A 14,509-nucleotide genomic window follows, 5' to 3' on the forward strand; every position below is an offset into this window, starting at 1 on the left:
ATGTTGTCCAAGGGAAGGGCAAGGGCTGATACAGCTCGGCACCAGTGTCATCACAGGAGTAGCCGGAGCGAGGTTGAAACTGCCTTCGAAACTCCAGCTCTGGATTTGTCCTCAGGGTTTACTCCCAAAACCCTTTCCATGAGTGGGTATGGCCGCAAGGCAGCGGAGGTTCTCTATAACACTTTAAAAAAGTGATTGAAACTTACGTATTCTGTATGATGCAGAACTATAATTAAAAGCATATAATGTTCACTAATTCCATGCAACTTTGCAGATTTGGGCATGGATGCTAAAGAAAGCAATTGCTAATTACAATTACAACATCTTATTTACTGATTTTGGGAAGTTTGCAAGAATGTTTTCATGTTGGGAGTGGAACAGTAGCATAGTGGTTAGCATAACGCTTTACAGTACCAGCGACCTGGGTTGAATTCCTGCTCCTGCCTGTAAGGAGTTTGTACGTTCTCCCCGTGACCACATGGGTTTCCTGCTTGTGCTCCAGTTTCCCCTCCACAGACCAAAGACGTACGGGTTGCTCGGTTAATTCATCATTGTAATTTGTCCCATGATTAGCTTTGGGATAAGTCAGGGGATTGCTGGTTCAAAAGGCCAGAAGGGTCTATTCCGGACTGCATCTCTAAATAAATACCATAATTATTGAAGCTATGAACTTCTACTGATATGTTTTTGCTTATCTAAATGCAAAGGACTGGTCACAAAGGCAAAAGTAGGACATTGCAACAAATGATTTATTTTTATTTAAAATAGAGCAAATTGGCATGTCACAGCAGTTGCCCCTACAGAAGATCTTATCCATCCCTGCTGAGCAAACTAATAGCATCTTAGCATGCCTGCAGATGGCTCCAGGCGAAAGGACTTAGAACAAAAAAAAGGACATCAAGGAAATGATAAAAAGGATCAAAGAAATTAAAGGTCACCTGCACTGTCCTTTTTATGACTGGCGCTGGATTTCTCTGCTGTGAAGAATGCAAAGAAGTTTCATTGTTTTGAATTAACTGCCAACAAAGTTTACAGACATGTAGCAATTTCATTTTTGAAGAAGTACTTACTGCCCATTACACTGCTGGTGATTAAGACAGCAATGAAGGTTTTCTTCATTGCTGTTTCGATAATAATTTTGTTTTTGACCAGTTAGCCATGAGCTGAACCCCCAAACCTGGAGTTGCCAGTGGACCTCTTCCCTTAGTCTGGACTCTACCCTTTGACTGGTTTAGCATGGGTGACCCTACCAAGAGCCAAAGCATAAGGCCCTGATTCCAGCCAATATAGCTCTCTGGGTCATTGAGGCACACAAGCCTCCAAATCCTACAACAACGTTGTGGTCCTCTTGGAGATCCGAAGAAATATTTGTGAGATTTAGGAGACTTCATGGATGAAGAAGTTTTTCTGTAGTTAGACATGTGAAGAAAACTCTGTATGATGCAGAACTATAATTAAAAGCAATTAACGTTCACCAATTCCATAAGCAGGTTTGCAGATTTGGACATGGATATTCAAGAAAACAATTGTTAATTATAATTCCAAGCTCCGTTATCTGGTTCTCAAACCCGAGAAACTCTTAATGAATAGTCTTTTACCTGTTGGCACATAAGCTCAGTGGCCATTCTATTAGGTACACCTGCTCCCTAATGCAAATACCTAATTGACAACTCGATGCATAAAAGCATGCAGACGTGGTCAACAGGTTCAGTTGTTGTTCAGACCAAAGATCAGAAAGGGGAAGAAATGTGATCTAAGTGACTTTGACCATGGAATAGTTGATGATATCAGAAGGGGTGGTTTGAATATCTCATAAACTGCTGATGCCCTGGGATTTTCATGCACAGAAGTCTCTGGAGTTTACAGAGAGTGGTGCGAGAAGCAAACAAACATCCAGTGAGCGGCATTTCTGTGGGTGAAAACACCTTATTAATGAGAGAGGCCAGAGGAGAATTGCCGGATTGCTTCAATCTGACAGGAAGGTGACAGTAATTTAAATAACCATGTGCTACAACAGCATCTCTGAATGCGCCACATGCCAAACCTTGAAGTGGATGGGCTATAACAGCAGAAGACCATGCACATACATTCAGTGGCCTCTTTATTGGGTACGGGAAGTACCTGATAATTTCTTGATCTCTTGATCAAATTACTGACCTTAGGCAGTGTATTGATGATGTGATGACATTATTGAGATTGATGCGGTGGGGAATGACTCTGGTGTTAGCATGAGTTGTGACTGGACTCACTGTTGCATATTTGCAATATGTGTAATTTCTATCAGAAATGGGCAGAAACCCACTGAAGCCTTCAAAATGCACTTCATGTACCAAGAGCCCTGTTCCTCTCATCAAACCTATACCCTGTTAAGAATATCCTTGCTCTTGCCACACCCAGCAGCATCTTGGGAATGCAGAAGATGTGTGTTGGCCAGAGAAACGGTGAGGCACATATCCAACACATGCCCAGCTATAAAGCAACGGAGAATTTACCGTCACTGATAAAAAGTTATTTCTTTTTTTTAATAATTCACTTTCTTGACTTCCAGTTCCTCTTCCCATTTCTATTGTCTAGTTATTGCCATGGAGACTGGAAGCACTGAGTCAAGATCCGATTCATACACTGTTATGGTAGAATGCAGATTTAAATTCACTCAATTAAATCATTTGCAACCAGAAAAGACTGGCTTCAGTAATGTTGTTCATGGTTGTCATGTGAACCATCGGGTTTAACATTCCTTAGGAAAGGAAACATTCGGCTATGTCCGGCCAGACTGTAGCATGACTCCAGATTTCATGGCAATGAGGTTGGTTGTCGATTTTCCTCTGATGTGCACATCACTACCCTCTGTGCTGCTTTCCCTCAGCACCAGACTGGATACTTTCTGCCAGTTCCACCACAGTGAAGGCCCTCCATCTCTGATGCTGTCCAGGGCTTCCTTCATCATGCCAGTAGCTTCCTCTCCATTTTCACTACGTCAGTCACACAAGTCCTGAGTGGAGACTGAAGAATACCATCGCACTCAGATGCAGAAGGATTCTTCATTACTGTTTCTGTAACAGTTTTGTTTTACTAGTCAAGGTTGTTTGCCCTGAGCTGAACCCCCGAACTTGGAGGACTGGTGGACCACGCTTAGTCTGGCCTCTAACCTTTGACCTGTTTGACCCTACCATAAAGCCCTGATTCCAGCATTGCTCTCCGGGTCGTTGAGGCATGCAAGCCTCCAAACACAATGGCAAGCTTGTGGTCTCCTAGGAGGACCAATCTGGATGGTAAAATGGATTTTGTTCTTCATTTCTCTGGAGTTGAACTACGGATACCTCAAACTTCTAACTCAAATGTTAAATTTCAACATAGTGAGCTTCAGATAACAGCAGGAGTTCGCATTAGCAGATAAGAAAAGGGTATGTCATATAAAGTTTGCTATATTCATTTATGTGTAAAAGTGACGTACAATATTTTTAAGCGGCAATAGTTGTTTAGCACATCCCACTGATGGTATAAATCAAATTTAAACTGATGTCTGTTATTACGATGGTGCTTTGGTTAGCAATATGTCTCAAATCATACACCATGTGGTGCATAAATTAATACATAATTACTTAATATTATTATTTTGTTTTTTTTGTATTTGCACAATTTGTATATTTTGCACATTGGTTGCTTGTTCATCTCTGTGTGCAGTTTTTCATTGATTTGATTGTGTTTTCTTGAACATACTGTGAATGCCAGCAAGAAAATGAGTCTCAGGGTGATGTATATGTTCTAGGGGTGTATTGAGCGTCCAGAGGGGGATAGCACCTCTAGTGAAGGCTTGTCATGTCCATTTCAGGGTAGCTCACTCACCTTTGGTCCACCCCAGACACTCTTCTCTCACTTGCGGCCCCAAGTAGCTGTTTGCTTGTGACAACGGCCACACCCTGGTACACCACTTGGACAGGCGGGCCAAACCAGGCGAGGGTAGCCAGCGGCCTCATATCTTGGTAAGAGAGGGACATATCCCAACATGCAAAGTCGCCCTCGACAGACTGAGCGGATGAGATCTACAGTAAGATCCAATGGCCAGGAAGGTGGTACTGTAATGCTCCGTGGAGAGCGAAGAGCATGACGAGGCACAGAAAATATCGTGGTCATCCACAGCAACCAAGGAAGGTGCTAATTTCAAGGAAGGCTTGAAGGGCCGAATGGCCTACTCCTGCACCTATTTTCTATGTTTCTATGCTTCTGATGCTTGTTTGTACCACTGGACCCAGACTCCTGAGGCTGAGAGAGTGGAACTGCCCCAGTGCTACAGGTTTTCCATTTTAAAAACTCTCCCGCACAGGTTAACTGTCATTGTCGGACGTGATGGACAACCACCATATGTACTTTGAGAATTAATTTACTTTGAACATTGAACCATGAGAACTTGATTATAAAATAAATATCCATATATCATTCCACTGACGCTTTAGACATCAGTATGACATTCACAGGCCTGTATGTATGAACAGGTTCAATACCGTGAATAAAGTTGCAAATTTAATTTAAAGAAATAAATTATTTCTTTAAATTAAATTTGCAACTTTATTAGATAGGAAACAGAATAAAAAAATATCCATTGCGTCCAAGAACTGTTACTGGTGCATCAAAATTGTAATGAGAAAATGCATTAAAAGCTTAATATTTGGTTGTGGAATGCCGAGGAGGAGAAAAATATTAATACAGAAGTTACAAAAACAGATCATTTAGTTCAGGTGATAAATACGTCTGCACAAGAAAAAGTAATTCCAATATGTCAGTCTGCTCTACTGCCGCAAAGAAGCCACACTCAGGTTGGAGGAGAAACACCTTATATTCTGTCTGGGTAGCCTCCAACCTGATGGCGTGAACATTGATTTCTCAGACTTCCGGTAATTGTGCTCCCTTCCTCAGCATTCCCCATTCCTGCTTCCCTCTCTCAGTTAATCTCTTTACACTGCCCGTCACCTCCCTCTGGTGCTCTTCTTCGGGTTCTTTCTTCCATGGTCTTCCATCCTCTCCTATCAGGTTTTCCCTTCTACAGCCCTTTACCTCTTTCACTAACCAACTTCTCAGCACTTTACTTCACCCCCTCCCAATCTCCTGGTCTCACCTACACCTTGTACTCCTTCCTCCCCCTTCCCCACCTCCTTATTCTGTTTGTCCAGTCCTGATCAGGGGTCTCAGACCAAAACGTCGACTGTTTACTCTTTCCTGTAGATGCTGCCTGCCCTGCTGAGTTCCTCCAGCATTTTATGTGTGATACCAAGAAAAAGTATGGCTTCTTGTGCAAAGTGAGAAAAACACATCCCCGTATCTCAGAAAGGCTGCGTCGTCATTGGATGGAGTCCAGTGGAGGTTCACAAGGATGATTCTGGGAATAAAGGGTTAATGTATGAGGAGTGTATGGCAGCTTTGGGCCTGTACTCACTGGAATTTAGAAGAATGCGTGAGGATCTCATTGAAACATTTTGAATGTTGAAAGGACTAGATAGTGTGGATGCAGAGAGGATGTTTCCTATGGTGGGGTATCCAGAACTGGAGGGCACAGCTTCAAAATTGAGCATGACCTTTTAGAACAGAGGTAGGGAGGAATATTTTTAGCCAGAGGGTAGTGAATCTGTGGAATGCTCTGCTACAGACCATGGTGGGGGTCAAGTCCATGGGTATAATTAAGGCGGAATTTGATCGTTTGCATATTAGTCAGGGGATCAAAGGATATGGTGAGATGGCAGCTATATATGGTTGAGTGGGATCCAGGATCAGCCATGATGGAATGGTGCAGCATACTTGATGGGTTGAATGGCCTAATTCTGCTCCTATGTCTTATGGTCTTATGGATCATTGGATGAAACTTCAACACAAGAAGTAGTTTTTCAATTGAATCCCAGTGCCTGGGATTTTCAAAGACATCAAGAAGGCACAGTCAATTTGCAAACTGATGGGAGAATGAAGACCCCTTGGTTAACTGCCAGCTTCCAAGTAGGATGATCTAGGCGAGTTCCTGAAAAGAGTGAGGATGGTGCAATTCCTGGGCAGAAGGTACTTTTGTTTACCTTGTGAAGTATCTGCCCCTCTTGTGCCCACAAAGGACAGATTTTAACTTAATTCCTTGGTTTTCTTCAGCCTGTTTCTGTCCGGGGCGGGTGGGGGGAGTGTGTGGGGTGGGAAATGTGACAGTTTTCTACTTAGGGAAAGGATCAAACTGCAATACAACTCACCTAGCCCTTCGAGGCATCTGCATACCCTTCAGGTTAGACTGTGCAACTGAGAGCAAGGAAGCAACTTGTATGTCACACACACAAAATTTGAGAGGAACTCAACCTGTCAGGCAGTACCTTCGGAAACGAATAAACATATTGTTTCTGGCCAAGACCCTTCACCCAGTCCTGTGTGTTACTCTAAATTTCCAGCATCTGCAGAATCTCTTGTTGCTGTCTGTTACCACCTTCCTATGTGGTTTGTTAATTCCTCAGCCTTTAGCCTTATCTGGAGTGCTTCAGTCCTCCAAGTCTTACATTATCTCCCTCTTAAGAAACAACACAAAGCAGATAATGACAAGGAAATCTCAATTCATTTAATGTTTTGTCTCCCCCAGGATAATGGAGGGATCAAATCTCAAAGAAAGAAAACAATCAAGCACACAGCAGCTTTATGTCGATACCTCCAACTGGTTCTCAGGGTAAGCGCATGATTAAACTATTCTCCAATTATTTGCCAACTAGGTTTTACTACCAGCTATATCTGAAAATTATAGTTAGCTGGCATATTATCTGATAAAGCCTTGAAATCACAATAGTCTAATTCTCTCAAGTCATGGATGCTTTGTTCTTCTCGTCAGCTAATCTGAATTAAAATCATTTAAAAAATTGAAAATTTCTTTCATAATTCAATCCTTCTAATAGCAATGTAAGTTATTGATTCATTCCTATTGATGATCCCACCTAAATTGGTTTCTCTGGCCACTGTCTGTAAGGAGCTTGTACATTCACCCCGTGACCGCGTGGGTTTCCCCTGGATGGTCTGGTTTCCTCCCACATTCCAAACTGTACCCATTGGTAGGTTAATTAGTCATTGTAAATTGTCCTGTGATTGGGTTAGAGTTAAATTTGGGGATTGCTGGACTGCATGGCTCAGAGGATTGGAAGGGCCCATTCTGTGCTGTATCTCAATAAATCCTGCTGGGAAAGGAGAATGAAACAAAGGAAAAGCATAGAGCACTGTAGGCCAGTACAGGTCCTTCATAAAGAACTGCAAAACCTGTCTTTTCCCTCCTCATTCAGCATTCATTCATGAGACTCATGGAGAAGGAAGTGACCTTCACACAAACAGTTAACAAATGAATAACAGAAAGAAATGGACATTTTTTTTTGTAGTTAGAAATGTTGAGAAAGGTGATAAAATCTACACATCATTGGATTGCTTGCTTACATCAGCAAGGAACGCTCAGCTCAGATATCAGCCGGGCAGTGAGCTGCTGGCATGGTTTGTGCTGGTAGGATTGGCTTGAGAACAAAGAAGCAGCTGGCGTTTGGGAACTCCAAAACTCCCTGATGGCTTATGACGTTTTTACTCTGCTTGTGACTGATCAAAGAAATGGCATAAGCAAGGGCTGTTGATGCTTCTTGGGGAGAGAGGCTGCATAACTTTGACTGTTCATTGCCATTGCAATTCACAGTGGAAGAAGTGTTAATTCTTAAATGTCGCTCACATGAAGGCGAGTGTCTCAAAATAGATTCCACAAGCTACTAGTTAAACCCAGAGCATTCAGGAGTGAAGCTAGAATAAACTTCTACACATACAAAGGATGATAGAAGTTTGAAGCAACCGTCCATAAATTGTGGGTAAATTGTTTATTTGTTTTTCATTTATACTCCTGTTTTAGAATCGTTAGCAAGACTCTCATATATTGCTAATTGCTGGTTGCTCTTGAAAGCCAATGGGAAGTCATTTTTCTGAAGTGGAGTGATGGTTAAATTGGAAGGGGCTTTGTTGTTGTTTTCACGCGATGACTGTTCTTGCAGTCATTCTGTGATGGACAGTTCTCTATAAATGACATTTAATAAGAAATATGGGACAAAGGTGGATATTAGGTCTCCAGTACTCCAGATGGTGGATGGTAGGTTAGACAGCCTGCCAACTTGGCTGACGAACTCAACCTGGAGGGTTGAACCTGCTGCATTCATCTCCAAAATAAAAAGCACGCTGCCTGCTTACCGCAAGGTGATCCCAGATGGACAGGCTACAGAGGACCTCTTGTTTGCTTCTGCCACTACACTGTGTAGGTTTATCTCCAGCAGAGCTCTGATGCAACTGGGATTTTCCAGATCTGGACTCGCACCAACCTACAACATGGTTCTCTCTCAATTTAGGTAAGTAGAATGCCCCTACAGAGAGTACACATGCACTTTATAGTAGGCAACTTAAAATTCTGTCTGTGTATCTGCATGCAATAACTGAGCTTTAACCAAATGAAATAAAGAAGCGACACGCACAAAATGCTGGAGGAACTCAGTAGGCCAGGCAGCATCTGTGGAAAATTGTACAGTCGATATTTCAGGCTGAGATCCTTCAGCAGGAAATAGACAAGCCTTTATTTTAAATTTACAAGGGTGTCTCCAGGACTGGAAGACCTGAGTTATCAGGAAAAATTGAATAGGTTACAACTTTATTCCCTAGATCGTAGATGATTGAGGGGAGATTTGATAGAGTTATACCAAGTTATGAGGGAATCGATAGGGAAAATGCAAGATGACCTTTTCCACTGCAATTGGGTGCGACTACAACTAGAGGTCATGGATTAAGGGTGAGAGGTGAAATATCTAGGTGGAACATGAGGAGAAACTTTTTCACTTAGAGAGGCGTGAGAGTGTGGAATGAGCTGCCAGTGCAAGTGGTGAATGCAATTTTGATTTCAACGTTTAAGGGAAGTTTGGATAAGTACATGGATGGGAGGGGTATGGAAGGCTATGGTCCTGATGCAGGTCAATGGGACTACAGTTTAAATGGTTCAGCACAGACTAGATAGGCCAAAGGGCCTCTTTCTGTCTTGCAGTTTCAATGAATCTATGACTCTAAGGCTAGTGAAAGGTAAATGATTGATTGGTAAGAAGCAGTCATTCAAGAAAACCACTTAAACAGACACTGCAAAATAGCAAAGAAAAAGATGAAGATTAATATTTGGATGAGTAAACCAACAATTATTATTGCTTCATAATTCTCAAAATGGTGCACATCCCAGAAATGCAGAGGTTGGTAGAACATGGAACATACAACCTTGTGGCCATCACTGAATCGTGGCTGAAGGATGGTTGTAGTTGGGAGCTGAATGTCCAAGGTTACACATTGTATCAGAGGGATAGGAACATAGGCAGAGGGGGTGGTGTTGCTCTACTAGTAATGAATGGCATCAAATCAGTAGAAGGACGTGTCATAGGATCAGAAGATGTTGAATCCTTGTGAGTTGTTAAGAAACAGCAAGGGTAAAAGGAAGTTGATGGCAGTTATACGATGGCCTCCCAAAAGTGGTTGGGAGGTGGACCACAGATTACAACAGGAAAGAGAAAAGGCGAGTCAAAAGGGCTTGTTGTGGTCACCATGGGAGATTTTAACATGCAGATCGATTGCAGATATCAGGTTGGTAAAGGAGCTCAAGAGAGTGAGTTTGTTGAATGCCTAAGAGATGGCTTTTTAGAGCAGCTTGTCGTTGAGCCTGCTAGGGGATCAGCTATACTGAACTGAATGATATGTAATGAACCGAAGGTGATTAGGGAGCTTAAGATAAAAGAGCCCTAAGGAACCAATGATCACAATATGACTGAGTTCAACTTGAAATTTGATAGGGAGAAAGTAAAGTCTGACGTAGCAGTATTTCAGTGGAGGAAGGGAAATTACAGTGGCATGAGAGAGGAGTTGGCCAAAGTAAATTGGAAGGAGCTGCTGTCAGGGATGTTAGCAGAACAACAATGGTGTGCGTTTCTGGGGAGAATGAGGAAGATGCAGGACATATGTATTCCAAAGATGAAGAAATACTCATATGGTAAAGTGGTACAACCATGACTCACAAGGGAGGTCAAAGTTATCGTAAAAGCAAAAGAAAGGGCATACAACAAAGCAAAAATTAGTAGGAAGATAGAAGACTGGGAAGCTTTTAAAAACCTACAGAGAGCAACTAAAAAAATCATTAGAAGGGAAAAGATAAAATGTGAAACCAAGCTAGCAAATAATATCAAAGTGGATAGTAAATGTTCTTTTCAAGTATGGTGGGGCAGTTAGGGGGGAGGGGTTAAGGGGAGGGGGTATGGGTTATATACATTGTTTTTTCATACTTTGTAATCATTTAAAAATGCAATAAAAAATTATTAAAAAAAAAAAAAAAAGAGAGAGAGAGAAATGAGAGTGGACATAGGACTGCTAGAAAATGAGGCAGGAGAAGTAATAAAAGAGGGACAAGGAGATGGCTAATGAACTAAGTGAGTATTTTACATCAGTCTTCGCTGTGGAAGACACAAGCAGTATGCCTAATGTTGTTTTGTGTGAAGGAAGAGAAGTGGGTGCAGTTACTGTTACAAGAGAAAAGGTGCTCAAAAAGCTGAAAGACCCGAAGGTACATAAGTGATCCGGACCACATGAACTGCACCCTAAAAGAGGTAGCATTAGAGATTGTGGCAGCATTAGAAATTATGTTTCAGAAATCATTGGACTCTGGCATGGTATAAAAATGATTTAGATGATGCAATAGATGGCTTTGTTCCCAAGTTTGCAGATGATACGAAGATTGGTGGAGGAGCAGATTGTGTTGAGGGAACAGGATGCAGAAGGACTTAGACACATTAGGAGAATGGACAAGAAAGTGGCAAATGAAATACAATGTTGGAAAATGCATGGTCATGCACCTCAGTAGTAGAAATAAATGCATGGACTACTTTCTAACTGGGAGAAAATCCAAAAATCTGAGATGCAGAAGGACTTGGGAGTCCTTGTGCAGAACACCCTGAAGGTTAACTTGCAGGTCTCGTTGGTGGTGAGGAAGACAAATGCTATGATAGCATTCATTTCAAGAGGTCTAGAATACAAGAACAAGGATGTGATGCTGAGGCTTTATAAGGCACTGGTGAGGCAGCAACTTGAGTATTGTACTTTGAACTTTATACACTTCTATCTATTTAGCTCTCATTCTCCTGAACACCAAATAAAAAAACCTAGCTCACCCAACATTTCTAATGGAAGAGAGCATATTTTAGTGGGCCAGTTGAAATTGTCCCTGGTATGTAACAGTAGTAGAATCTCTGGGAAGATGATGGGAGAATGAAAATGGGATTGCTGTTGGATCAGCTGTCAAGTGGAGTTTATTGTTATGAATACAAGTGGAGCATCCCAGGCATGAAGGTATAGACTATACACAAAGCATAAACTATACACAGAATTATCTCATACAGCAAAATTATGATAAATTATGTCTATGAAATAATGAGTCCTTTTGAAAAAGTAAACAAAGGCAATAAGTCCATAGTAGTATAAGCTGTGGTCCATTCTTTTCCATTGTTGAGATAGGGTTAGGGATGTGCAGGTAGGTTTGAAAACCTAATGTGAATACCTACTTAATTTTGTCAGTATGATGGGTCAAAACATTTATTTCAGTGTTACACAATCCTGATTCACTCTGATGCCTGTGGTCTATTGGACCATAAACAGTGACTAGATAACAAGCAAAGGAAACCAAGGCCCTACCTAGGCATGGCCCTAATGTCTTTTAGACTGTTCGTACTGTCAAAGGCCACTTACTCCATTTAATGGTGCCTCTAGTGCTCACATGGTGATCCCCCTGATTAATATTTAAGTAGTAAAACAACTGGAAAATATTTAAAATATACTCAAGTCAAGTTTATTGTCATTTGACTATATACATGTATACTATCAAATGAGACAACATTTCTACAGACCAGGGTGTAAATCACAGTAATACACATACACACATAGTGCAGACAATAATTTAGGAAAGTAAAATTTAAATCTACAAATGAATTACAGATAAATAAACTAAGTAAAGTGCATAAGTTACATATTGTATGTGCCTTCTTAATCAGGGAGTTGATATTGAGAGACCAGGTGAGATGAACGCCCAGGGACTTAGTGCACTTAAATCTCCTTACATAGGAGCCATGTATGTGCAAAGAGGAATGGTTCATCTGCACCTTCCTAAAGCTTACAGTCATTTCCTTGGTCTTCTCCACATTCAGACTTAGGTCATCGTTCTCACAACAGTTCAGCGGCCACTCTGCCTCCTCTCTGTACTCCGACTATTAATGTCAATAAATGTTTAATAATAATTAAGTACAGTTTACTAAATGTTTCCTTCAGATTGAAAAATAGCAAACATAATTTCTTTATTCAAATGTGGAGTGTTCTATACTTTCGTGCAATGGTGTGCAGGAGCAAAGCTTCAGAAGGTGCTGGTGTACACTCTGTAGGTATCTAACTGTTCTCTACCTATCTGCCAACTAATATTCAGACATGTTCTTGAATTTGCTCACTGAACAGTCTTGCCTCTGTCCTTCAATATGCTCCTTCTAACTTAACTCTTTTGACCTCAGTTTCTGTTAGCTACACTGGCGTACCTGGCTTACAGTCAAGAGTTATATAATGACATTCCTGTGAAGCTTTTGGTACATTTTTCATCAGTTAAAGTTCTATGTAAATGTAAATACTTGTAATCGTAAGGTAGGAACAACTGTAATCAATTACAGTTATTTTGGGGGATGTTAAACCATAAAACTATAAGACATAGAAGCAGATTAGAGGCCATTCAGCCCATTGAATCTGTGCCAAAACTTGATCATGGCTGATGTACTTTTCCTTTTATACCCATTCTCCGTCCTTCTCCCCATAACCTTCTACAGACTGACTAATCAAGAACCTATCAACCTCTTCTTTGAAAATACCTAATGAATAGCCCCCCACAGCCATTTATAGCAATGAATTTCACCAACTTGCTACTTTCTGCCTAAAAAATTCTTTTACTCCGTGGCTCTTCTGTCTGGTCCAATACTCTTGCACTATTGGAAACATCTCCTCCATATACACTCTTTCAATATTTGCTAGGTTTCGATATCCTTTGTCTTTTGCTAAGAAAGGTGAAGGCAGATAAATCTGGGTGACTAGAAGTAAGGGGAATGAATAACCAGGTGATTTAACCGAGTAAAGTGACCAGGAGGAGAAAGAATTCACTTAAGAGATTTGTCAGAAGCTTTTAAAACAATTGGAAGAAAAGCACATTATTCTAAATGACTGGATGCTCATGCCAGTGGATTGTCATCCTTTGTCAATGTGTTTGAGTTGGCTTTTCAAGCACCTATCATAAGTAGCAGAGAGAAAGGGAATGTTAGCCACACTGAGTGTGACCACAGCTCGCAAAGTGAATCTATTGCCCAAGTGCAGAGTGGCAATCAAGAATCTAACTGCATTGTATGAAACATAGCCAACAGGGTTACAGCTTGAGCTGTGGCTGCTAATGGACTCCGGTGTGTGTTTACATAGCACAGTTTATTTTAGTTTAAAGATAACATAGATAATTACATCCATTTTTCCAATAAAGTTCAAAATACTTTAGGCTAAATGTACAAAAAGCTCAATAGATCCAATAAGCAGCTTTTCTTTCAGTCAGCTATACACAATTCCATAAAACCATATAATAAAGGATCAGAATTAGACATTTGACCCATTGAGTCTACTCCACCATTTCACCATGGCTAATCTATTTCCCTCTCCACCCCAATCTCCTGACTTTGCCCCGTATCCCTTCATGCCCTGGCTAATCAAGAATGTATCAAACTCTGCCTTAAGTATACCCAATGACTTGGCTTCTATAGCTGCTTGTGGCAACAAAATTCCACAGATTCACCAGTCTATGGTTAAAGAAATTCCTCTCCTCATGAAACGTGTTGCTTGTTGTGTTCTGTGTCATCCAGCTGATCATGCTGGGCATGTTACTATACGTTGGCACAGGAATGTGTGGCCACACTTACAGACCGCCCCAGCACTGTCTTACGTGAATTGGTTGATAACAAGCGACGTATTTCACAGCATTACACATGACAATTAATCTTGAATCTTGGGTTAAGCTGACCTCCCACTACCAAAGACCTGAGCAAAAAAAATCACAGTTAACATTTCAGAAAATTCTCTACTGACAGATACGTTGTTCTTTAGATGAGATGCTGGTCCAACTCTTGCTGGCTGGAGCAAGTGGTTCCAAAGGGAACCATGAGCATTCAGCCAGTCTAGGATATGTGTGCAAATGCTAAGAAGCTGGAGCTTACTTAACGCATTAATGGGAAGGAATTGTTCAATTTGTCTGGATGCGAGATACAAAATGGGGACAGCAGTGAGATTAAGTCTTCACAGGCTTGCTCTGGGGATATTGTCACTCAAATCCTATGCCAGTCGAACCTTGTGGATGATCTGAGACTATGCTGATTTCAATGGGTTTGTGAGTTATATATTGAAAAGT

General features: G+C 41.2%; 2 long non-coding RNA genes across 3 annotated transcripts in view; one reads left to right on the forward strand and one right to left on the reverse strand.

The window, feature by feature from the left end:
• Positions 1-2,748: 2,748 nt before the first annotated feature.
• Positions 2,749-14,509, forward strand: part of LOC132397843 (uncharacterized) — a 56,952-nt gene continuing 45,191 nt past the window's right edge. The window contains exons 1-2 of one of the 2 annotated variants that reach the window (XR_009513467.1): positions 2,749-2,806; positions 6,599-6,682. This is a non-coding gene — a long non-coding RNA (uncharacterized LOC132397843). Of the gene's footprint in view, positions 3,405-6,598; positions 6,683-14,509 lie in introns of both variants that reach the window. The other variant, XR_009513466.1, reaches the window with a different exon arrangement.
• LOC132397844 (uncharacterized) overlaps positions 12,436-14,509 on the reverse strand; it is a 129,145-nt gene continuing 127,071 nt past the window's right edge. Inside the window, exon 5 of the long non-coding RNA XR_009513468.1 lies at positions 12,436-14,142. This is a non-coding gene — a long non-coding RNA (uncharacterized LOC132397844). The remainder of the gene's footprint in view (positions 14,143-14,509) is intronic.

The sequence above is a fragment of the Hypanus sabinus genome, chromosome 8, assembly GCF_030144855.1.
Source record: "Hypanus sabinus isolate sHypSab1 chromosome 8, sHypSab1.hap1, whole genome shotgun sequence".
Lineage (NCBI taxonomy): Eukaryota > Metazoa > Chordata > Chondrichthyes > Myliobatiformes > Dasyatidae > Hypanus > Hypanus sabinus.